Consider the following 27,267-nt stretch of genomic DNA (forward strand, 5'->3'; position numbering starts at 1 on the left):
AAGTGCCTACAGCCTGTCCAATTTTATTATGTTAGGCCTTCGAAGCCTGTCTGCGGTCCCTCCTTCCACTAGACCTCCACTGACCAGACCACTGCTGCCCGTGTACCCCTGGAACCAATTTTAAATTGCCAACAGCCCGATTTTTTTATGTTAGGCCTTCGAAGCCTGTCTGCGGTCCCTCCTTCCACTAGGCCTCCACTGACCATTCTACTGCTGCCCGTGTACCCCTGGAACCAATTTTAAATTGCTAACAGCCCTATTTTGTTATGTTAGGCCTTCGAAGCCTCTCTGCGGTCCCTTCTTTCTACTACTACTACACTGACCAGACCATTGCTGCCCGTGTACCCCTGGAACCAATTTTAAATTGCCAACAGCCCTATTTTGTTATGTTAGGCCTTTGAAGCCTGTCTGCGGTCCCTCCTTCCACTAGGCCTCCACTGACCATTCTACTGCTGCCCATGTACCCCTGGAACCAAATTTAAATTGCCTACAGCCAGCACAATTTTTTTTATGTTAGGCCTTCGAAGCCTGACTGCGGTCCCTCCTTCCACTAGGCCTCCACTGACCATTCTACTGCTGCCCGTGTACCCCTGGAACCAATTTTAAATTACCTACAGCCCAATTTTTTTATGTTAGGCCTTCGAAGCCTGTCTGCGGTCCCTTCTTCCACTAGGCCTCCACTGACCATTCTACTGCTGCCCGTGTACCCCTGGAACCAATTTTAAATTGCCAACAGCCCTATTTTGTTATGTTAGGCCTTCGAAGCCTGTCTGCGGTCCCTTCTTTCTACTACTACTACACTGACCAGACCATTGCTGCCCGTGTACCCCTGGAACCAAATTTAAATTGCCTACAGTCAGCCCAATTTTTTTTATGTTAGGCCTTCGAAGCCTGTCTGCGGTCCCTCCTTCCACTAGGCCTCCACTGACCATTCTACTGCTGCCCATGTACCCCTGGAACCAATTTTAAATTGCCTACAGCCCAATTTTTTTATGTTAGGCCTTCGAAGCCTGTCTGCGGTCCCTCCTTCCACTAGGCCTCCACTGACCATTCTACTGCTGCCCGTGTACCCCTGGAACCAATTTTAAATTGCCAACAGCCCTATTTTGTTATGTTAGGCCTTCGAAGCCTGTCTGCGGTCCCTTCTTTCTACTACTACTACACTGACCAGACCATTGCTGCCCGTGTACCCCTGGAACCAAATTTAAATTGCCTACAGCCAGCACAATTTTTTTTATGTTAGGCCTTCGAAGCCTGTCTGCGGTCCCTCCTTCCACTAGGCCTCCACTGACCATTCTACTGCTGCCCGTGTACCCCTGGAACCAATTTTAAATTGCCTACAGCCCAATTTTTTTATGTTAGGCCTTCGAAGCCTGTCTGCGGTCCCTCCTTCCACTAGGCCTCCACTGACCATTCTACTGCTGCCCGTGTACCCCTGGAACCAATTTTAAATTGCCAACAGCCCTATTTTGTTATGTTAGGCCTTCGAAGCCTGTCTGCGGTCCCTTCTTTCTACTACTACTACACTGACCAGACCATTGCTGCCCGTGTACCCCTGGAACCAAATTTAAATTGCCTACAGCCAGCCCAATTTTTTTTATGTTAGGCCTTCGAAGCCTGTCTGCGGTCCCTCCTTCCACTAGGCCTCCACTGACCATTCTACTGCTGCCCGTGTACCCCTGGAACCAATTTTAAATTGCCAACAGCCCTATTTTGTTATGTTAGGCCTTCGAAGCCTGTCTGCGGTCCCTTCTTTCTACTACTACTACACTGACCAGACCATTGCTGCCCGTGTACCCCTGGAACCAAATTTAAATTGCCTACAGCCAGCACAATTTTTTTTATGTTAGGCCTTCGAAGCCTGTCTGCGGTCCCTCCTTCCACTAGGCCTCCACTGACCATTCTACTGCTGCCCGTGTACCCCTGGAACCAATTTTAAATTGCCTACAGCCCAATTTTTTTATGTTAGGCCTTCGAAGCCTGTCTGCGGTCCCTCCTTCCACTAGGCCTCCACTGACCATTCTACTGCTGCCCGTGTACCCCTGGAACCAATTTTAAATTGCCAACAGCCCTATTTTGTTATGTTAGGCCTTCGAAGCCTGTCTGCGGTCCCTTCTTTCTACTACTACTACACTGACCAGACCATTGCTGCCCGTGTACCCCTGGAACCAAATTTAAATTGCCTACAGCCAGCCCAATTTTTTTTATGTTAGGCCTTCGAAGCCTGTCTGCGGTCCCTCCTTCCACTAGGCCTCCACTGACCATTCTACTGCTGCCCGTGTACCCCTGGATCCAATTTTAAATTGCCTAGAGCCCAATTTTTTTATGTTAGGCCTTCGAAGCCTGTCTGCGGTCCCTCCTTCCACTAGGCCTCCACTGACCATTCTACTGCTGCCCGTGTACCCCTGGAACCAATTTTAAATTGCCTACAGCCAGCCCAATTTTTTTTATGTTAGGCCTTCGAAGCCTGTCTGCGGTCCCTCCTTCCACAAGGCCTCCACTGACCATTCTACTGCTGCCCGTGTACCCCTGGAACCAATTTTAAATTGCCAACAGCCCTATTTTGTTATGTTAGGCCTTCGAAGCCTCTCTGCGGTCCCTTCTTTCTACTACTACTACACTGACCAGACCATTGCTGCCCGTGTACCCCTGGAACCAATTTTAAATTGCCAACAGCCCTATTTTGTTATGTTAGGCCTTCGAAACCTGTCTGCGGTCCCTTCTTTCTACTACTCCTACACTGACCAGACCACTGCTGCCCGTGTACCCCTGGAACCTATTTTTTATTGCATAGAGCATCCTTTTTTTAATAGTAGGCGTACAAAGTCTGTCTGCGGTCCACTATTGAAATTGTCCTCCACTGCCCAGAGCAATGCTGAATGTGTACCCCTGTAACCTTTTTTAAGCTGCAGTGAGCCACAATTTTTGGTTTAAGGCCTACTACCTGTGTCTGCCTGCGCCACTCAATTCAGCTGTGTTCCTTTGAAAAAAGCTGAGCGTCAATAGTCTTGTTTTCAGCCTCTAGGAATTTTAAAACTGCATTGGGGGTACAACTTTGGTAGGGCCTACTAACGGTGTCTGCCGCCCCAAGGTGTGCCCCAGGTTTCGTCCACATTGCTTCGGTCTTCCGACTCTCGTTTAGTAGTTGTAGAAAACTACACTGCATTAGGCCTACAAATTGGGTATGGGGTGTAGAGAGATGGTGTGTTCCACTCCAAGGTGTTCCCCAGGTTTCCTCGCCATTGCTTCGATCTTAATGCTCTCGTTTAGTAGTTGTTGGAAACTACACTGCAATAGGCCTACAAATTGTGTATGGGGTGTAGAGACGGTGTGTTCCACTCCAAGGTGTTCTCCAGGTTGCCTTTCCTGAGCTTCTATCTTCAGGCTCTCGTTTAGTAGTTGTTGGAAACTACACTGCATTAGGCCTACAAAATGGGTATGGGGTGTAGAGAGATGGTGTGTTCCACTCCAAGGTGTTCTCCAGGTTGCCTTTCCTGAGCTTCTATCTTCAGGCTCTCGTTTAGTAGTTGTTGGAAACTACACTGCATTAGGCCTACAAAATGGGTATGGGGTGTAGAGAGATGGTGTGTTCCACTCCAAGGTGTTCTCCAGGTTGCCTTTCCTGAGCTTCTATCTTCAGGCTCTCGTTTAGTAGTTGTTGGAAACTACACTGCATTAGGCCTACAAAATGGGTATGGGGTGTAGAGAGATGGTGTGTTCCACTCCAAGGTGTTCCCCAGGTTTCCTTGCCATTGCTTCGATCTTAATGCTCTCGTTTAGTAGTTGTTGGAAACTACGCTGCATTAGGCCTACAAATTGGGTATGGGGTGTAGAGAGATGGTGTGTTCCACTCCAAGGTGTTCCCCAGGTTTCCTCGCCATTGCTTCGATCTTAATGCTCTCGTTTAGTAGTTGTTGGAAACTACGCTGCATTAGGCCTACAAAATGGGTATGGGGTGTAGAGAGATGGTGTGTTCCACTCCAAGGTGTTCTCCAGGTTGCCTTTCCTGAGCTTCTATCTTCAGGCTCTCGTTTAGTAGTTGTTGGAAACTACACTGCATTAGGCCTACAAAATGGGTATGGGGTGTAGAGAGATGGTGTGTTCCACTCCAAGGTGTTCCCCAGGTTCCCTCGCCATTGCTTCGATCTTAATGCTCTCGTTTAGTAGTTGTTGGAAACTACGCTGCATTAGGCCTACAAATTGGGTATGGGGTGTAGAGAGATGGTGTGTTCCACTCCAAGGTGTTCCCCAGGTTTCCTCGCCATTGCTTCGATCTTAATGCTCTCGTTTAGTAGTTGTTGGAAACTACGCTGCATTAGGCCTACAAATTGGGTATGGGGTGTAGAGAGATGGTGTGTTACACTCCAAGGTGTTCCCCAGGTTTCCTCTCCATTGCTTCGATCTTCTGGCTCTCGTTTAGTAGTTGTTGGAAACTACACTGCATTAGGCCTACAAATTGGGTATGGGGTGTAGAGAGATGGTGTGTTCCACTCCAAGGTGTTCCCCAGGTTTCGTCCACATTGCTTCGGTCTTCCGACTCTCGTTTAGTAGTTGTAGAAAACTACACTGCATTAGGCCTACAAATTGGGTATGGGGTGTAGAGAGATGGAGTGTTCCACTCCAAGGTGTTCCACAGGTTTCCTCGCCATTGCTTCGATCTTAATGCTCTCGTTTAGTAGTTGTTGGAAACTACGCTGCATTAGGCCTACAAATTGGGTATGGGGTGTAGAGAGATGGTGTGTTCCACTCCAAGGTGTTCCCCAGGTTTCCTCGCCATTGCTTTGATTTTAATGCTCTCGTTTAGTAGTTGTTGGAAACTACGCTGCATTAGGCCTACAAATTGGGTATGGGGTGTAGAGAGATGGTGTGTTACACTCCAAGGTGTTCCCAAGGTTTCCTCTCCATTGCTTTGATTTTAATGCTCTCGTTTAGTAGTTGTTGGAAACTACGCTGCATTAGGCCTACAAATTGGGTATGGGGTGTAGAGAGATGGTGTGTTAAACTCCAAGGTGTTCCCAAGGTTTCCTCTCCATTGCTTCGATCTTCTGGCTCTCGTTTAGTAGTTGTTGGAAACTACACTGCATTAGGCCTACAAATTGGGTATGGGGTGTAGAGAGATGGTGTGTTACACTCCAAGGTGTTCCCCAGGTTTCGTCCACATTGCTTCGGTCTTCCGACTCTCGTTTAGTAGTTGTAGAAAACTACACTGCATTAGGCCTACAAATTGGGCATGGGGTGTAGAGAGATGGTGTGTTCCACTCCAAGGTGTTCCCCAGGTTTCCTCGCCATTGCTTCGATCTTAATGCTCTCGTTTAGTAGTTGTTGGGAACTACACTGCATTAGGCCTACAAATTGTGTATGGGGTGTAGAGACGGTGTGTTCCACTCCAAGGTGTTCTCCAGGTTGCCTTTCCTGAGCTTCTATCTTCAGGCTCTTGTTAAATAGTGGTTAAATGGAACAACTGCATTTGGCGTACTAGTTGGTTTGGGGCATACTAACAGTGTCTGCCGCACCTTGCTGTTCTCCTGGTTTCCTATCCTGAAATTCCATTTTCAGGCTCTCGTTAAGTAGTTGTTAATGTTAGACTGCATTTGGCCTACTAGTTGGGTTGGGGCCTACTATCGGTGTCTGCCACTCCTTGCTGTTCTTTTCCACTGAACAAAGCTGTGCCGCCTGTTTACTACGGTTGCCAATATTGAACTGCATTTCGACTACTTACTGATTTGGGCCTACTCTCTGTGTCAGCCTCTCATTCCAGTTGTCCTCCACTGCAATGCCCCCTGGTTAGTCCTGTGTTACCAATTTTGAACTGCATTTAGCCCACTTTATTCTTTGGGCCTATATCTGTGTTTCCTCCTCATCCTGCCCATTGCCCAGCCAGTGATAGATGAGTCTGCTGGTACATTGACCCATAACGCAAAATTCCCCATGCACGCTACACAGCAAGATTGTGACCCTGCTGAAAGTCAGGTTCCTCTTCCCGCATACCATACCACCTTACACGGGGACAAAGAGGAAGGTGCAGATGAAAGTGCAGGTTCCTTCATCAGGTGGGGGGAGGAATACTAGTTGGCGACGTCACTGGCACAGGGCCTCTCATAGTACGCAAAAGTGTTGCTGCCGATGGGAGGCGCCCCCGCAGTGCAAACACACCGCTGTACTTTGAGGGGCCCTGTGCCAGTGCCAATGCCAACGAGTGGGCCCCCCCTGCTTGCTCAGGATCTCAGCACTTGCAAAGTTGAAATACTTACCTCTCCCTGCTCCACTGCCGTGACGTGTTCCAGATTTCCTGGGCCCACTAATTACTTGAACCAGCCCTACCCCCCACAACTTTAGCCAAATGACCCCCAATTTCAAATGCCTTCCAATTATTATAAGGTAAATTACGATTGACAAGCTTCTGTAACAAGAATGGATGTTTTTGCCATTAAAATGGGCAGTGTAGGTGTTTTCTTGGCCTCCACTCACTGCCGAATATGCTCCCCCATTGACTTGCATTGGGTTTCGTGTTTCGGGCGATACCCGACTTTTCGCGATAATCGGCCGATTCCACTCGACTCGACTTCTAAGATAGTCGAGTTTCGCGAAACCCGACTCGACTCTAAAAAGGTCAAGGTCGCTCAACCCTAGTAAGCATCAGCAGGCTGTTTTACAAATGAAGTGTTTGGGTGACAACAGACACACCGCAGAAGTACTGGCCGAGTACTTGCAGCAACAAACTCATTTATGGCTGGGCAGTGTACATCTTGAGGCTGGCAAGGTAGTCAGTGATAACGGAAGGAATTTTAAGGCTTCTATAGCCCTTTCAGAACTTAAACACATATCTTGCCTGGCTCACACCTTGAACCTGGTGGTGCAGTGCTTCCTCAAAAATTATCCGGAATTACCAGCCCTGCTCCTGAAGGTGCGAAGACTTTGCTCGCACATCCGCCGGTCGCTCGTACACTCCAGCCGTATGCGGAACCATCATCGATCACTGAATCTTCCCCAGCACTGCCTAATAATCGATGTTGCAACAAGGTGGAACTCCACACTGCACATGGTTCAGAGGCTGTGCAAACAGAGGCATGCTGTCATGTATTTGTGGGAGGATACACATACACGGGCAGGCAGTTTGATTGCAGACATGGAGTTGTCTGGTGTGCAGTGGTCTAAGCTCCAAGACCCTTGTCAAGTCCTTCAGTGTTTTGAGGAATGCACATGGCTGGTAAGTGCAGACAACACCATCATAAGCATGAGCATCCCTCTAATGCGTCTGCTGATGCAAAGATTGACACACATTAAGGAGCTGGCGTCTGCAGCCGAGGAGGAGGGAAACCTTGATTACAGTCAGCCATTGTCTGTTCAGGGAACTCTCCTGGACGAGGTGGTGGACGAAGAGGAGGAGGAGGATGATGGGGATGAATATTTATGGGAGGAGGATGTTTCGCAAGGGGCAATACAAACTGGTGGCATTGCAAGGTCTGGTACAGGGTTCTTGCGCGACACAAGTGATGTTGATTTGCAAGACAGTGCTCCTCAACCCAGCACAAGCAGTGAATTGACACCTGGAACATTGGCCCACATGGCTGAGTATGCCTTGCGTATCCTAAAAAGGGACCCCCGCATTATCAAAATGATGACCGATGACGATTACTGGTTGGCCTGCCTCCTGGATCCACGATATAAAGGAAAATTACAAAATATCATGCCACATGAGAACCTTGAGCAAATATTGGCTACCAAGCAAGCAACCCTTGTAGACCGTTTGGTTCAGGCATTCCCAGCACACAGCGCCGGTCATGGTTCTCTCAAGAGCCGCAGGGGGCAACATGGCAGAGGTGTTAGAGGTGCACAAATCCAAAGTGGCATTGGACAGAGGGGTTTTAAGACCAGGTTGTGGAGTGAGTTCGCAATGACCGCTGACACGACAGGTAGTACTGCATCGATTCAAAGTGACAGGAGACAGCATTTGTCCAGTATGGTTACGAAAAAACTTTTCCTCCCTTATCGATATTTTCCCTCACAGGTCATTCCCCTTTGATTACTGGGCATCTAAAATAGACACCTGGCCTGAATTGGCAGAATATGCATTACAGGAGCTCGCTTGCCCTGCTTCTAGTGTGTTATCAGAAAGAGTCTTCAGTGCTGCTGGTTCAATACTGACCGAAAAAAGGACACGACTGGCTCCCCGAAATGTTGATGATCTAGCCTTCATTAAAATGAAACCAATTATGGATTTCAAATTATTTTGCCCCACCTTCTCCTGCTGACACGTAGGTTGCCTGAAAAATGTTTTGCTTTTGGCCTCCTCTTACTGACTTCTCCAATTCTGCCATTTGCAGCGGCTGAATGTCCACCATAGGCCATTTTTATACCTCCCTATATGGGCTGATTCCCCCCACAGGGCCGTGGTCACCAAATGGCGCAAGCACCCATGCGAGTGCCGTTTGCCTGGACAGGTGGGTGCACCCACTCTTGGGCAACGGCACTGGCACAGGGTCCCTCACAGTACAATTAAGTGTCTCTGATGGTGGTGGTGCACAACTAATGTCAGACACACCGTCGTAATATAAGGGGCCCTGTGCCAATACTGCCAACCACGAGAGAGTGTTCCCCCCAAGCTCGAACAGTGCTCTACCACATGCAATACTTACCTCTCCCTGCTCCACCACTGTGTAGTCTGTGCTGTTAAATCCTTCAATGGCACTACCAATAGAAATTTGTTGAAATGATAGATGATAGTTAAAATATACAGGGGCCCTGGCCTCCATTTTGATCAGTTAATACTTTGCGCCTACTACCACTGTCTGCTACTCAGCAGAGGAGCCCACCCCAGTACCTAACTATGCCGCCTGTTTAGTCCTGTTACCAATTTTGAACTGCTTTTAGCCTACTTTTGTATTTGGGCCCACTAACTGTGTCTGCGCTACTCATTAAAGTTGTCCTCCACTGAACAAAGCAATGCCGCCTGTTTAGTCCTGTTACCAATTTTGAATTGCTTTTAGCCTGCTTTTTTTTATTTTGGGCCTACAAACTGTGTCTGCGCCACTCATTATAGTTCTCCTTCACTGAACAAAGCTAGGCCGCCTATTTAGTCCTGTTACCAATTTTGAACTGCATTTAGCCTACATTTTTATTTATGGCCTACTAACTGTCTGCGCCACTCATTACAGTTGTCCTCCACTGAACAAGGCAATGCCGCCTGTTTAGTCCTGTTACCAATTTTGAACTGCTTTTAGCCTACTTTTTTTATTTTGGGCCTACTAACTGTGTCTGCTCCACTCATTACTGTTGTCCTCCACTGAACAAAGCAATGCCGCCTGTTTAGTCCTATTACCAATTTTGAACTGCATTTAGCCTACTTTATTAATTGGGCCTATATCTGTGTTTCCTCCTCATCCTGCCCATTGCCCACCCACTGCTAGATGAGTCTGCTGGTACATTAACCCAGACCACTACATTCCCCTTGCACTCTACACAGCCTGAATTGGACCCTGCTGAAAGTCAGGTTCCCCTTCCCACATACTATACCACCTTACACGGGGACAAAGAGGAAGGTGCAGATGAAAGTGCAGGTTGCTTCATCAGGTGGGGGGGCATACTCGTTGGTGATGTCACTGGCACAGGGCCCCTCATAGTACGCAAAAGTGTCTCTGGCAGTGGGAGGCGCCACTCGCCGTACTATGAGGGGCCCTGGGCCAGTGCCAAGTGCCAACGAGTGGGCCCCCCTGCTTGCTCAGGATCACAGCACATCCAAAGTTGAAATACTTACCTCTCCCTGCTCCACCGCTGTGACGTATTTCGCGTTTCCTGGGCCCACGAAAATCTTGAGCCAGCCCTACCCCCCCAAAACTTTAGCCAAATGACCACTTTTTTTAAATGCCTAACTATTATTATAAAGTAAATTAAGATTGACAAGCATAAAAAATAAGAATTGATGTTTTGGGCATTAAAATGGGCACTGTAGGTGTTTTCCTGTCCTCTACTCACTGCCGACTTTGATTCCCCATTGACTTGCCTTGGGTTTCGTGTTTCGGTCGGCCCCCGACTTTTCGCAATAATCGGACGATTTCACCCGACCCGACTTTTGACAAAGTAGGGTTTTGGGAAACCCAACTCGATCCTAAAAAAGTAAAAGTCGCTCAACTCTAGTACAGAGTTTTATTTCTTACATTAAACATGTCATTGCCATTGCAACTTTTTCTATTGCCATACATTTTTATCAACATTATAATTAATATTTGTCACTGCCTTCAACTGCAATTCCCTCTTCAAAAATGGACTGAATATGAAAATTAATATATAAATGTGAATTGGGAGGATGTCAATTTGATGACTAAAACAGGTGTTAAAAAATACAAAAGTTTCTGTCACACTAATTTTGAGAGGTAATCAGTTGCAGGTAATGTTTTTTTTTTTCATTTTTTAAGCACAATTTTGACCCCTTCCAAATAGTCCTGACCAAGAAGTACAACTCAGTACAGTAGCTTGAAACATGCACACTTTTTCTGGCGGACAGTGAAGTTAAATTGTATTTCCATTATGAATTACTGCTGTCAACGCTCTCGCTCTTGCTCTCTGTCTCTCCATCCCTCCCCCTATCAATGAATTCTCTGTATTACTCATAGACTACTACTCATAGACTACTACATTAATCTTCTTCACTACTGCAGTTGTGCAATATACACTATTTGTAGTATTTTAGTGATGTTTTATGATTTTCTCACCCTATCCATATTGCTAAGCTGTGAGCCTCTCACTCCAGTTTCATCGGAAAATGGTTGCATTCCTTGCCTCAGCTTTTATACAGGCTATGTAAGTCCTCCCAGTTTGGCTGTGCTATACCGGCCACACCTAGTAATAATAATTATTCTGCAGCACTTTACATTTTAGAGGGGACTTGTACAGACAATACACATTACAGCATAACAATAAACACATAGGAACAAGAGGAATGAGGGCCCTACTCTCAAGATTACAATCTAAAAGGATAAAGGGGAGACACGAGAGGTGGATGGTAACAATTGCTTTTGTTGTTCGGATCAGCCATAGTGTAAGATTCGGATATTTATGTAATGCCAAATGTCAAGTTTGCATACTCTGGCTAATTCAATCATTGTCATTGAGTAAAATTGTGTTTCACACCATTTTACTGATTCACGCTCATCAAATTGCAAATTATTTGAACTAACTGTTAGGGTTGGCGGAACGCACCGAATATATATTTATTAGAAAAAGTTGGTGTGTTCGCAACCCGGGATCCACCGTGCAGGAAAGCACCTGCAGCTAGATATGGTGGTACAATATAGTGGTATAAACAGACTCTGTTACTTCACAGAGTCTGTTAGCAAAGATAACGCTGTGCCCTGTTTGACACACAGAGGCACACAGCTACTTAGTAGAGCAGATGGTGGTCATGCAGTCAAATGCAAACATGAAACTCCTCGCCGGAGGTGCCAGCATTCTAGGGGCATTCTAGGGGCTTATTTCAGCCGGGTCCCTGATTACACACACACGAAACTCCTCGCCGGAGGTGCTAGCATTCTGGGGGCTTATTTCAGCCGGGTCCCTGACAGCATACAAAACATGACCACACTGGCGCTGAGCTCATACATGCTGATACTAGCACTTCTTATAGCTGCAGCACGTACAGGACCTTCCTAGAAGGACCAATGAGAGGCTGCCACCGACATTGAACACCTTCAGGACCTTCCTAGACGACCAATAGGATCTGCTGCAGCACCTGAGCATGTGACCCTTGCTCTCCAATGAGAGATCTTACCCTGGGCATGCTCAGAAGGGGAAAAGCAGGACCTAGTCCCAAAGACATCTGCTCGCTGCTGACCAGTACTGGCTACAATGGCAAAAGCTGGAGGGACAGCAGTAACCCTTTGCACAGTGTCAGACTGAGCATGACGCTGGGACCAACGCCTCCGCTGAGCAGGCTCCACTGTGGCTGGAGAAGAATGGGAGACCGCAGCAGGGATGGCTCGAGATTCCCACTGTGCAGAGGCAGGAACTCGACCCCTAACATTACCCCCCCTCCTAGGCCCCCCTCCTTGGTCCTCACCATGCTCAAAGGCATCAATGAGCTGCGGAGCCCGAATATTCTCAGTAGGCTCCCAGGAACTGTCCTCAGGACCATTACCCTTCCAGTCCACCAAATAAAATTTTTTGCCACGTACCACCTTGCACCCCAAAATAGCATTCACCTCATAATCGTCCATAGACGAACCCGATGTCCCAGCAGATGACTCGGAAAACCGGTACATGTATACCGGGCTTCAAGAGGGACACATGAAAGGAAGCAACGAGAAAGGAAAAAAAAATTCAGCACTCACCCACAGTCTTCAGGAATGATAGTGTGTCCTTTATTCAGCATAACAAGCTATACTGGACATAACGCGGCATCGGCAGGAGAGTGTTAGGAAGTGGGAGTGAGGAGAGACCGGACACATGAAAGGTGTCGGTGATAGCCAGACGTGGCGGAAGGGCCAGATGGTAGACCACTGGGTTAACCTGTTCGAGGTCCTTGAAAGGGCCCAAGTATTGAGGAGCAAACTTAGTGGGTTCAACTCGCAGCCTGATGTTAGGGGCGGAGAGCCACACTAAGTCACCAAAAGCAAAGGTCAGAATGGGGCGCCGATGTGCATCGGCGGACGACCTCATCCTCTCCTTGGAGGCCCGAATGGCATCCTGAGTGCGGTCCCAAATGTCCCACGCCTGCACAGCCCAGTCTGCCACCCTGGAGTCAGCAGAAGACATGGGCATAGGCACAGGTACCCGCGGATGCTGACCATAGTTTAGGAGGAATGGGGTCTTTCCGGTGGAGTCGGCTACGGCGTTATTCAGCGCAAACTCCACCCACGATAGCAAGGATGCCCAGTCATTCTGCCTGGCTGAGACAAAATGTCGAAGATATGTGACCAAGGTATGGTTGGCACTCTCTACCAACCCATTCGTCTTGGGATGATAAGCTGAGGAGAGATTCAACTCAATGCTGACAATTTTGTCCAGCATACCATGTAGGCAAACTATGTGTTTGATAAACAACGCCGCCAGAGCCCGTGCAGAAGGTAACCGTGGAAGAAGCACCAAGTGCACCATTTTGGAAAAATGGTCGGTGATAACCCAAATAATGGTGCAGCTACGAGACTTGGGTAAGCCCACCACAAAATCCATCCCGACCATCTCCCAGAGTCTGTCTGCCACCGACAGGGGATGAAGCAACTTGCTGGCCATTGACAAGGATAATTTTTCCTGGCGCAGGAGACACATGCCCAAACATAGTCTGCAACATCACGGGCCATATGCGGCCACCAATATGTCCTCGCCAGTAGCTCATATGTCCTTTTGGTCTCAAAATGTCCACCCACCCTAGCGAGTGATCCCAAGAGAGAACCTCCAGACGCAAACTGGATGGTACAAAAGTCTTGCCCGGAGGCACAGACTCTAGCAAAACCGGGGCCACAGTTCTCAGGCTCTCGGAAGGGACAATAAGCCGAGGCTCCTCTTCCTCCTCCTCAGATGATGCAACGGAGCGAGAGAGAGCATCGGAAAGAAAATGGAGGGTGAAATGGAACGAGTAGTGGTGAGCATGTTCGCTCATCACTAGTGCAGATGTTTGGAATTGGTTAAATCTGAATGGACATTTTGGCTTTTTTTAATTTTTCAAATGCAACATTAAGGATGGTTTTACATTTGCCCCAATTTATCATTTCCATTTTTTAAAGCCACATCTTTTTTGTTTAAAGGTATTCAATGATGTTTATAACATAAAATTCTAAAAAAGGGCACTCACAGTTCCAAGTAGATAGTACTAAAATCTGAAAGCTGAGTATGTTTGTTTATTTGTTTATTTTACTAACTTATATTGCGCCTTTAATTCCACAGCACTTTGTAGACAATGTCATTACTGTCCCCATTGGGTCTCACAATCTAAATTCTCTTTCAGCATGTATTTGGAGTGTGGGAAGAAACCAGATTATCTGGAGGAAACCCAAGTAAATACCCAAGTAAATACAGGGATATCCTACACACTCCTTGCAGACTAGAGAAGGGCGAACCCGTGGATGTTCAGGTAAGGCGGTTTTGGCCTAACATTTAACAAAAGTTAAATTTGCATACCAGAACGGTAACCAAATTCGAACCCAGACCTCATTTAGATGAATGTGAGGTCTAAAGATCTGTTGTTTCCCAGGTTGTCATCTGCATGACAGCGGGGAAAACAACAGCTCTGGTCGGCGGTAAGATCATTACCTCTCGTAAGAGTGCTGTAGTTTCCACTCAGATGACAGCATGTGAGCCAGCAACACAAAAAAGTATAAATAATAATATTGAACAATTTTTATTTTATAGGCACACCACAAATTTAAATTAAAACATAATTAAATCCAAAGACAAAAACCATAACCACTCAGATATGATATTATTATTATTATTATTTATTATTATTATTATAGCGCCATTTATTCCATGGCGCTTTACATGTGAGGAGGGGTATACATAATAAAACAAGTACAATAATCTTGAAAAATACAAGTCACAACTGGTACAGGAGGAGAGAGGACCCTGCCCGCGAGGGCTCACAATCTACAAGGGATGGGTGAGGATACAGTAGGTGAGGGTAGAGCTGGCCGTGCAGCGGTTTGGTCAATCGGTGGTTACTGCAGGTTGTAGGCTTGATATGATTTGGGAGGCCATCCTCTTCATATGCTGAGCATTGAGTAATTTAACCTTTGTATTCTCGCAGCTTCATGGGGCCTTCCTGTCCTATTACATTAAAGCCTTGGATCTTTTTGTAGCTATCATTATGGGGCGTGGTATTTTGGACCCTTTTCATTAGGTGGGGTCCCCTTGTTTATCTTTTGGGGTCACCCATGGTTTCTCCATTATATTTGCCTCATGAGCCAGAAGGTCTAAAATAGGGATTTATTTAGCATATTTTTGCATATTGGGCATTGTATTATCATATCTGAATGGTTATGGTTTTTGTCTTTAGTTTTAATTATGTTTTAATTTAAATTTCTGGTGTGCCTATAAAATAACATTTTTTCAATATTATTATTTATACATTGTGGTGTGCATAATTGCAGTAGTGCTTTTCTTTCTAGTTCATGTCTCATTTACTACTGATCTTACACCCCTAGTCTTTTGTTATTTATACAAATAGTTGTGCTCTTGGTGTTTCTTTATTATACATATGCTCAGCTCACCCGGCTGGGTGGGCATTCTTGTGCTGGGCTGCACACTTCCTATTATGGATATACAGTATGTTGAATATTTCATTGGACGGTATATTGTTATTACATATATTGTCCTTTTGGTATTTTAGTTGATCGGTGCGGTTGGTGTGGACAACGTGCCACATGGACTGGGATGCTTGTGAAGCAGCGTGACATGCTCAGTCCTCTAACATTTTCTCTTCGGGGGATAATGTCACACCCGATTCAGATTTTACCAAGCTTTCCTCAGACCTGACTGCAGCACATAGAGCGGGAATTAGGCTATGGTGGAATTTTCATAGCCTGGAAGAGTACATTAAATCTAACATAGTACCCCAGGGTCTCAGGGTTTCCATTTATCCAGCTTGGGAGCCTTCTCCAGTTTTTCGTCCTACGTGGGAGCAGGGCCTCTTAAAATGCTCTAATATAATCATGAATATGTTCCTGGAACATGACAAGGAGTTGTTGGCCAGTACTAAAGTCAATATTAAGGACCTGGAAGCCAAATTGGTCATGTTTGATGATATTAAACAGGTACAGCTATTTAAGAACAAGCTTAAGGATAGTCTGGATAAATATGACCGAGATATTAAGCAAAAGATGAAACATAAGTTTTTTAGGGACTGCAATGATTTTGACTCACAAAAAGCAATCAAGTGGAAACATCAGGGGAACCAGAGACAGATTCCTCAGGCCCCAAGAATCATGGATACAACACGTGAGCTCCCTAGGGGGGGCGGAATATACATCACGTAGTGATTTTTTATCCTCAGCGGAAAGCGAACTCGACGCCGGGTTCAAAGGGGGCGCAAATGCCACTCAGTTGCCACTTCGAACCACCAGATATGGGGGGCGTCGACTTCCAATGCAGAAACAATACAGGAATTTCCACAAGTGATGACATCATCTTCTCCTGAGGCCACCTCCTCGCATGATCAGGTACCTAGTGATACGTTACAGGTAGGGTTGAGCGAAACGGATCGTTCATTTTCAAAAGTCGCCGACTTTTGGCAAAGTCGGGTTTCATGAAACCCGATCCGACCCCTGTGCGGGGTCGGCCATGCGGTACGCGACTTTCGCGCCAAAGTCGCGTTTCAATGACGCAAAAAGCGCCATTTCTCAGCCAATGAAGGTAAACGCAGAGTGTGGGCAGCGTGATGACATAGGTCCTGGTCCCCACCATCTTAGAGAAGGGCATTGCAGTGATTGGCTTGCTGTCTGCGGCGTCACAGGGGCTATAAAGGGGAGTTCCCGCCGACCGCCATGTTACTGCTGCTGATCTGAGCTTAGGGAGAGGTTGCTGCCGCTTCGTCAGAAGCAGGGATAGCGTTAGGCAGGGTCCATTAACCACCAAACCGCTTGTGCTGTAGCGATTTCCACTGCCCAACACCACCTTCGGTGTGCAGGGACAGTGGAAGCTACATTTTTTTTTTTTTTCCCCCTCAGCGCTGTAGCTCATTGGGCTGCCCTAGAAGGCTCCCTGATAGCTGCATTGCTATGTGTACGCCGCTGTGCAAACCAACTGCTTTTTTCAAAGCACAAATCCTCTTGTTCCTTCCTTTCTGCACAGCTATCTTTTTGGTTTGTACACACTTTTTATTTAATTTGTGCATCAGTCCACTCCTTATTGCTGCCTGCCATACCTGGCTGAGATTACTGCAGGGAGATAGTAATTGAAGGACACTCCCTGTTTTTTTTTTTTTTTTTGTGGGAGATTAAGATTGACATTTCTGCTAGAGTGCCATCCCTGTCTGTGTCATCTCTCACTCAGTGGGCCATAGAAAGCCTATTTATTTTTTTGCTTGATTTGGGTTATAAAATCTACCTGAAAAAATCACTACATCAATCAGTGGGAGAAAAATATTGGCCTCAGGGCTTGTGTGCCACTCTTGACTCCTGTGTGCATCATCACTCACTCAGTGGGCCATAGAAAGCCTATTTATTTTTTTGCTTGATTTTGGTTCTAAAATCTACCTGAAAAAATCACTACATCAATCAGTGGGAGAAAAATATTGGCCTCAGGGCTTGTGTGCCACTCCTGACTCCTGTGTGCATCATCACTCACTCAGTGGGCCATAGAAAGCCCATTTTTTTTTTTGCTTTATTTCGGTTCTAAATTCTACCTGAAAAAATCAATAAATCAATCAGTGGGAGATTAATATTGGCCTTTGGGCTTGTGTGCCAGTCCTAAGCGTGCCATCTCTCTCTCTCAGATAGTGGGCCGTAGAAAGCCTATTTATTTATTTTTTTTTGGGTTTATAAATTTTCCCTGGAAAAAAAAAAAAAAAGTGGGAGATTAATATTGGCCTCTGGGCTTGTGTGCCAGTCCTGAGCGTGCCATCTCTCTCACAAATAGTGGGCCATAGAAAGCCTATTTATTTATTTTTTTTTGGTTTTATAAATTCTCCCTTAAAAAAATAAGGGAGATTAATATTGGCCTTTGGGCTTGTGTGCCAGTCCTAAGCGTGCCATCTCTCTCTGTCTCTCAGATAGTGGGCCATAGAAAGCCTATTTATTATTTTTTTTATTGGGTTTATAAATTTTCCCTGGAACAAAAAAAAAAAGTGGGAGATAAATATTGGCCTCTGGGCTTGTGTGCCACTCCTGACTCCTGTGTGCGTCATCTCTCACTCAGTGGGCCATAGAAAGCCTTTTTTTGTTTTATTTGTTTTCTAAATTCTCCCTGAAAAAATCATTTTATTTTCTTTGGTTTCTAAATTCTTCCTGAAAAAATCATTTTATTCTATTTTTTTTTTTCCTAAAGTCTCCCTGAAAAAAAAAACAAAAAAAAACAAATCAGTGGGAGATTAATATTGCCCTTTCTGCTTGTGTGCCAGTCTTGACTCCTGGGTGTGCCATCTCTCTCTCTCTCTCCAATTGTGGGCCATAGAAAGCCTATTATTTTTTTAGCTTGATTTGGGTTCCAAAATCTACCTGAAAAAATCACTACATCAATCAGTGGGAGATAAATATTGGCCTCTGGGCTTGTGTGCCACTCCTGACTCCTGTGTGCGTCATCTCTCACTCAGTGGGCCATAGAAAGCCTTTTTTTGATTTATTTGTTTTCTAAATTCTCCCTGAAAAAATCATTTTATTTTATTTGGTTTCTAAATTCTTCCTGAAAAAATCATTTTATTCAATTTTTTTTTTTCCTAAAGTCTCCCTGAAAAAAACAAAAAAAAAACAAATCAGTGGGAGATTAATATTGCCCTTTCTGCTTGTGTGCCAGTCTTGACTCCTGGGTGTGCCATCTCTCTCTCTCTCTCCAATTGTGGGCCATAGAAAGCCTATTATTTTTTTAGCTTGATTTGGGTTCCAAAATCTACCTGAAAAAATCACTACATCAATCAGTGGGAGATAAATATTGGCCTCTGGGCTTGTGTGCCACTCCTGACTCCTGTGTGCGTCATCTCTCACTCAGTGGGCCATAGAAAGCCTTTTTTTGTTTTATTTGTTTTCTAAATTCTCCCTGAAAAAATCATTTTATTTTATTTGGTTTCTAAATTCTTCCTGAAAAAATCATTTTATTCTTTTTTTTTTTCCTAAAGTCTCCCTGAAAAAAAAAAAAAAAAAAAATCAGTGGGAGATTAATATTGCCCTTTCTGCTTGTGTGCCAGTCTTGACTCCTGGGTGTGCCATCTCTCTCTCTCTCTCTCTCTCTCTCTCCAATTGTGGGCCATAGAAAGCCTATTATTTTTTTAATTTAAAATTGCCTACAGCCATGTGTTATTATTTTAGGCCTTCGATGCCTGTCTGTGGTCACTCCTTCCACTAGGCCTCCACTGACCACACCACTGCTGCCCGTGTACCCCTGGAACCAATTTAAAATTGCCTACAGCCATGTGTTATTATTTTAGGCCTTCGATGCCTGTCTGCGGTCACTCCTTCCACTAGGCCTCCACTGACCACACCACTGCTGCCCGTGTACCCCTGGAACCAATTTAAAATTGTCTACAGCCATGTGTTATTATTTTAGGCCTTCGATGCCTGTCTGTGGTCACTCCTTCCACTAGGCCTCCACTGACCACACCACTGCTGCCCGTGTACCCCTGGAACCAATTTAAAATTGCCTACAGCCATGTGTTATTATTTTAGGCCTTCGATGCCTGTCTGCGGTCACTCCTTCCACTAGGCCTCCACTGACCACACCACTGCTGCCCGTGTACCCCTGGAACCAATTTAAAATTGCCTACAGCCATGTGTTATTATTTTAGGCCTTCGATGCCTGTCTGTGGTCACTCCTTCCACTAGGCCTCCACTGACCACACCACTGCTGCCCGTGTACCCCTGGAACCAATTTAAAATTGCCTACAGCCATGTGTTATTATTTTAGGCCTTCGATGCCTGTCTGCAGTCACTCCTTCCACTAGGCCTCCACTGACCACACCACTGCTGCCCGTGTACCCCTGGAACCAATTTAAAATTGCCTACAGCCAGCCCAATTTTTTTATTTTAGGCCTTCGATGCCTGTCTGCGGTCCATTCTTTCAACTACTACTACACTGACCAGGGCACTGCTGCCCGTGTACCCCTGGAACCAATTTAAAATTGCCTACAGCCATGTGTTATTATTTTAGGCCTTCGATGCCTGTCTGTGGTCACTCCTTCCACTAGGCCTCCACTGACCACACCACTGCTGCCCGTGTACCCCTGGAACCAACATCAGAAAATATAAAAATAAGTATTTTGCTTATAAAAAAGAAAATACTGGAGAGATATCAAATGCAGACATTTTAACATTAAAAACAAACACATACAACAAAAATCTGGTACAGTACTAAAAATGGCCACCAGCTACAATAACTTTCTCCTGCAAGTAGTTAACTGAAAGGTTTTTTCAATTTTAAACACAGATATGGCATCCACCGAGTGTTGTCCTCTCGCGTCTTCTTTATATTATTGCCAAGAAGATGCAAAACAATGAAAATAATAAAATCATTATTTACCAAAAAAATTGAGTAAGTCAAAACCACATTGCAAATAAACATTCATTACAAATAAAGAAGCAGGGCGCGTCCGAGGGTGAGTATATACCTAATAAGAATATAATCACCCTCGGACGCGCCCTGCTTCTTTCCGACAGCCTTCCTTCCTAAGAATCAGCCCTTCCGTGGTGTAGAGAGAGGGTTTGTTACACTCCAAGGTGTTCCCCAGGTTGCCTTTCCTGAGCTTCGATCTTCCGGCTCTCGTTTAGTAGTTGTTGGAAACTACGCTGCATTAGGCCTACAAATTGGGTATGGGGTGTAGAGAGATGGTGTGTTCCACTGTAGAGAGATGGTGTGTTCCACTCCAAGGTGTTCCCCAGGTTTCCTCGCCAATGCTTCGATCATCATGCTCTCGTTTAGTAGTTGTTGGAAACTACGCTGCATTAGGCCTACAAATTGGGTATGGGGTGTAGAGAGATGGTGTGTTCCACTCCAAGGTGTTTTCCAGGTTGCCTTTCCTGAGCTTCGATCTTCCGGCTCTCGTTTAGTAGTTCTTGGAAACTACACTGCATTAGGCCTACAAATTGGGTATGGGGTGTAGAGAGATGGTGTGTTCCACTCCAAGGTGTTCCCCAGGTTTCCTCGCCAATGCTTCGATCTTAATGCTCTCGTTTAGTAGTTGTTGGAAACTACACTGCATTAGGCCTACAAATTGGGTATGGGGTGTAGAGAGATGGTGTGTTCCACTCCAAGGTGTTCTCCAGGTTGCCTTTCCTGAGCTTCGATCTTCCGGCTCTCGTTTAGTAGTTCTTGGAAACTACACTGCATTAGGCCTACAAATTGGGTATGGGGTGTAGAGAGATGGTGTGTTCCACTCCAAGGTGTTCCCCAGGTTTCCTCGCCAATGCTTCGATCTTCATGCTCTCGTTTAGTAGTTGTTGGAAACTACACTGCATTAGGCCTTCAAATTGGGTATGGGGTGTAGAGAGGTGGTGTGTTCCACTCCAAGGTGTTCTCCAGGTTGCCTTTCCTGAGCTTCGATCTTCTGGCTCTCGTTTAGTAGTTGTTGGAAACTACACTGGATTAGGCCTACAAATTGGGTATGGGGTGTAGAGAGATGGTGTGTTCCACTCCAAGGTGTTCCCCAGGTTTCCTCACCAATGCTTCGATCTTCATGCTCTCGTTTAGTAGTTGTTGGAAACTACACTGCATTAGGCCTACAAATTGGGTATGAGGTGTAGAGAGATGGTGTGTTCCACTCCAAGGTGTTCTCCAGGTTGCCTTTCCTGAGCTTCGATCTTCCGGCTCTCGTTTAGTAGTTCTTGGAAACTACACTGCATTAGGCCTACAAATTGGGTATGGGGTGTAGAGAGATGGTGTGTTCCACTCCAAGGTGTTCTACAGGTTGCCTTTCCTGAACTTCTATCTTCAGGCTCTCATTAAATTGTGGTTAAACGGAACAACTGCATTTGGCGTACTAGTTGGTTTGGGGCCTACTATCGGTGTCTGCCACTCCTTGCTGTTCTCCTGGTTTCCTGTCCTGAAATTCCGTTTTCAGGCACTCGTTAAGTAGTTGTTAATGTTAGACTGCATTTTGCCTACTAGTTGGGTTGGGGCCTACTATCGGTGTCTGCCACTCCTTGCTGTTCTCCTCCACTGAACAAAGCTGTGCCGCCTGTTTACTACGGTTGCCAATTTTGAACTGCATTTCGACTACTTACTGATTTGGGCCTACTCTCTGTGTCAGCCTCTCATTCCAGTTGTCCTCCACTGCAATGCCCCCTGGTTATTCCTGTGTTACCAATTTTGAACTGCATTTAGCCAACTTTATTCTTTGGGCCTATATCTGTGTTTCCTCCTCATCCTGCCCATTGCCCAGCCAGTGATAGATGAGTCTGCTGGTACATTGACCCATAACGCAACATTCCCCGTGCACGCTACACAACAACATTGTGACCCTGCTGAAAGTCAGGTTGCTCTTCCCGCATACCATACCACCTTACACAGGGACAAAGAGGAAGGTGCAGATGAAAGTGCAGGTTCCTTCATCAGGTGGGGGGAGGAATACTAGTTGGCGACGTCACTGGCACAGGGCCTCTCATAGTACGCAAAAGTGTTGCTGCCGGTGGGAGGCGCCCCCGCCGTGCAAACACACCGCTGTACTTTGAGGGGCCCTGTGCCAGTGCCAATGCCAACGAGTGGGCCCCCCCTGCTTGCTCAGGTTCACAGCACTTGCAAAGTTGAAATACTTACCTCTCCCTGCTCCACTGCCGTGACGTGGTCCAGATTTCCTGGGCCCACTAATTACTTGAACCAGCCCTACCCACCACAACTTTAGCCAAATGACCCCCAATTTCAAATGCCTTCCAATTATTATAAGGTAAATTACGCTTGACAAGCTTCATTAAGAAGAATGGATGGTTTTGACATTAAAATGGGCACTCTAGGTGTTTTCCTGGCCCCCACTCACTGCCGACTATGCTGCCCCATTGACTTGCATTGGGTTTCGTGTTTCGGTCGATCCCGACTTTACGTCATAATCGGCCGATTTCACTCGACCCGACTTTTGAGATAGTCGGGTTTCGCGAAACCCGGCTCGACTCTAAAAAGGTCAAGGTCGCTCAACTCTAGTTACAGGTCATCAACCTTTCTAATCATGAACTAACTCCATTTGAGCTTTCGATTCTGCAGAGAGGTTTAACGTTTTCACCTGTACATACCCTTGATTAATTTACCCTGATTAAGGATCTATACTTGTTTTGTAGGTGTCTCGTTTTCCAGATTTTACATAATAGGCCACGGATGGTGGATATTCTGGATCAAATTGACAAGCAGGTGTTTCGTGATTTGTTACAGCTACTACAGGAAAATAAGCAAGATTTGGGTAAGAATCGATTTCCTTGCAGAAATACGTCCAGTGCAGCCCCTCCTTTTTCCCTGGTGCCCGCTGCTAGGGTATTTTTTGAATTGGTTAAGACTGATGTTTCATCTTTATGTCTAAGCTCTCTAAGTCTGGATAATCTTAATGCTGAGAAAATACAGGCTTTGATCAGCCTTGGGACTAATAATGCCGCATGATCTATACTTGGAGGAAGCTCATCGCCAGCTGGGTAACAGAAGATTTTATAAAAAGTTGCCTTCTGACCCTACTGGGGTGTTTGCAGTTAAGCTTAGAAATCTTTTGGAAAAAGCAAGGGACTTGGGTATTATCGGTAATCAGGAGTTAAATTTCTTGTGGGTGGACTGTCCAGTCATGGCCACTTTCTATATGTTACCAAAAGTCCACAAAAATCTCCATAGACCACCAGGCCAGCCCATTGTGGCCAGTATTGGTGGCCTATGTGAGAGGGCTTGCATAAATGTGGACTATTTTCTGCAACCTTTGGTTAGGAATCTGCCTTCCTTTGTAAAGGACTCCTCTCACTTTATTAGAATCTGTCTGGGTTTGACTTTACCATCAGAGGTCTTGTTGGTGACCTGTGACTTTGAATCACTGTATTCAAACATTAGCCATGAAGATAGCATCACAGCCATCCTTCTTTTTTTAGATCAATTGAGACATTCTGATTCCTTGGTTATGGATCTATTGGATTTCACCTTGAGGCACAATTTTTTCTTGTCCAATAGAACATACTATCTTCAGACCTCAGGCCATGGGAGCCAGACGCGCGCTGGCTCTTGCTAACTTATTTTTGGGTTGGTGGGAAGCCACCATGGTCTACCCCTTGGAGTTGTTCAAAAGCAAAGTACATAATTGGTTACGGTTTATTTATGACGTGTTCTTTATTTGGTTGGGTGTTATGAGAGGTAATTCAGTACCACAATGGACATAGAGGTCAGCGCACATACAGTGACCTGGCAATAACCCAAAAAACAAGAACGAGCTCTGAGACGTGGGAACTCTGTTGACCGCAATCCCTAATCCTATCCAACCACACTAAAGGCAGCCGTGGATTGCGCCTAACGCTCGCTATGCAACTCGGCACGGCCTGAGAAACTAGCTAGCCTGAAGAAAGAAAATAAGCCTACCTTGCCTCAGAGAAATACCCCAAAGGAAAAGGCAGCCCCCACATATAATGACTGTGAGTTAAGATGAAAAGACAAACGTAGAGATGAAATAGATTTAGCAAAGTGAGGCCCAACTTTCTGAACAGAGCGAGGATAGGAAAGGTAACTTTGCGGTCAACACAAAACCCTACAAAAACCACGCAAAGGGGGCAAAAAGACCCTCCGTACCGAACTAACGGCACGGAGGTACACCCTCTGCGTCCCAGAGCTTCCAGCAAGCAGAAAAAAACAAATTGACAAGCTGGACAGAAAAAAACAGCAAACAAATAGCAAAGAGGAACTTAGCTATGCAGAGCAGCAGGCCACAGGAACGATCCAGGAGGAAACAGGTCCAATACTAGAACATAGACTGGCGGCCAGGATCAAAGCACTAGGTGGAGTTAAATAGAGCAGCACCTAACGACTTCACCACATCACCTGAGGAAGGAAACTCAGAAGCCGCAGTACCACTTTCCTCCACCAACGGAAGCTCACAGAGAAAACCAGCCGAAGTACCACTTGTGACCACAGGAGGGAGCTCTGCCACAGAATTCACAACAGTTGGGCACCAAAGAGGAATTGTCATGGGGCTACAGCGAAAGAGAGGTTCCAGAGAACCGCAGCGCTCTGGGCCTCGTTCACACACGATGAACAGAAGCTCTTCTCCTGAATTCTGACCTGGCTGTCTTGTGCCAGCAGGGCAGGAGTTAAACCTTGTTACTGAAGTTGCTGAGAGCTATGTCTCTCAGCTGATTTGGTTTTGGTAATCTCCACTCCTATATAGACTCAGCTTTGTCTACAACTGTTGTCCGTGAACAGTTCTGCTGCCTGGCTTGGAGTGAGAAGGAGCGTGGTATTAGGAGCTTGCAGGTTTATTTACAGAGATTGGTGTCTGCTGTTTTGGTTGCATGTTAAACCTGTTTTCCTTCCTAGTTTTTTCCTTCTCTTCCCTTCTCTGTGTTTCCTTTGTTGTTGTGTGAGCATTTGGTGAGTTTGAGACTTTTAGTTACCATGTCTGTATACCCTGTTTTATTGTCGTATTTATACACTCGTGCAGTCCACCTCCCTTGGGGGGAGAGGGGGCCACTGATAGGGCCTGCACAGGAGACAGGGATACGCCGGCGGCTCAGGCCTCCTAACCATTATAGATACCCCTGAGATAAGGGAAAGCCAGGGCCCCATTATAGTGGCAGGGACAGGTGCGGGTCCCAGTATGCCGTCCTGCCCCTTTATCGCCATTGGCGGCGTGACAGGAATGTTGTAGGTTTATTGATTCTTTAAACAATAACATACACAACAACTTGCAAACCTACTCTATGTCTTCTTCTGTGGTGACCTTCCTGGATTTACAGGTCTCTGTGAGTGATGGTTCCATCTGTACAAAACTGTTTCGTAAGCCCACGGCTACCAACAGTTTATTGGATTAGAGAAGCTTCCATCTGTTACATACCAGGAATGGGGTGCCCATAGGAAAATTTCTGAGGACTAGATGCTTCATTTGAGCCGGGTACGGCTATTTCTCAAAACGACCCCCTACCTGAAGTGGGGTAACCCCTTGTGACCCATATAACTTAAAATGATCTAAGAGAGGTGCATTGATGAAGGTCTAATTTGTGACCGAAACATCTACTGTATGTACTCTCCTTGTATTAAAACTTCACTGCATCTCACTACGTGTGTGCCAAGTTTATCTTTAAACATTGTACGGTTTGGGCACCTACTTGAGCACCACAACCTATAGTAGTGCCTACAGCTATATTTTAAATATCTTTGGTACTGGACTTGCCATGTGGCACAAAAACACTGCTCTTTTTAGTGACTCACATAATAATGCACACCACAGCAACCCTTATAAAATAGAATTCCTCTTTTGGAGTTTGTAGATGGTAAAGTTGCCTCCTAGAAAATATGAACACTAGGGTTGAGCGACTTTACTTTTTTAGGGTCGAGTCGGGCCGATTTATCGTGAAAAGTCGGGGATCGACCGAAACATGAAACCCGATGCAAGTCAATGGGGAAGCATAGTCGGCAGTGAGTGGGGGCTAGGAAAACACCTACAGTGCCCATTTTAATGGACATCCATTCTTGATGCTGAAGCTTGTCAATCTTAAATTACCTTATAATAATAGTTAAGCATTGGAAATTGGGGGTCATTTGGCTAAAGTTGTGGGGGGTAGGGCTGGTTCAAGCATTTAGTGGGCCCAGGAAATGAGGACCACGTCACGGCAGTGGAGCAGGGAGAGGTAAGTATTTCAACTTTGCAAGTGCTGTGATCCTGAGCAAGCAGGGGGGCCCACTTGTTGGCATTGGCACTAGCACAGGGCCCCTCAAAGTACGGCGTTGGGTTTGCACGGCGGGGGCGCCTTCCACTGGCAGCGACACTTTTACGTACTATGAGGGGCCCTGTGCCAGTGACGTCGCCAATGAGTATTCCCCCCCACCTGATGAAGGAACCTGCACTTTCATCTGTACCTTCCTCTTTGTCCCCGTGTAAGGTGGTATGGTATGCGGGAAGGGGAACCTGACTTTCAACAGGGTCACATTCTGGCTGTGTAGCGTGCATAGGGAATGTAGTGTTCTGGGTCAATGTACCAGCAGACTCATCTATCACTGGCTGGGTAATGGGCAGCATGAGGAGGAAACACAGATATAGGCCCAAATAATAAAGTGGGCTAAATGCAGTTCAAAATTGGTAACAGGACTAACCAGGCGGCATTGCTTTGTTCAGTGGAGGACACCTGTAATGAGAGGCTGACACAGTGAGTAGGCCAAAATCAGTAAGTAGGCTAAATGCAGTTTAAAATTGGTAACAGAAGTAAACAGGCGGCACTGGTTTGTTCAGTGGAGAACAGCAAGGAGCGGCAGACACCGTTAGTAGGGCCAACAAAACAAGTAGGCCAAATGCAGTGTTATATTAAAAACAATTTAACGAGAGCCTGAAGATTGAAGCTCAGGAAATGCAACCAGGAGAACACCTTGGAGCGGCAGACACCGTTTCTTGAACCCAACCAAACTAGTAGCCCCACTGCAGTTGTTCAATTAAAAAACTCTTTAACGAGAGCCTCAAGATTGAAGCTAAGGAAAGGCAAC

Source organism: Ranitomeya imitator, chromosome 3, assembly GCF_032444005.1.
Source record: "Ranitomeya imitator isolate aRanImi1 chromosome 3, aRanImi1.pri, whole genome shotgun sequence".
Taxonomy (NCBI): domain Eukaryota; kingdom Metazoa; phylum Chordata; class Amphibia; order Anura; family Dendrobatidae; genus Ranitomeya; species Ranitomeya imitator.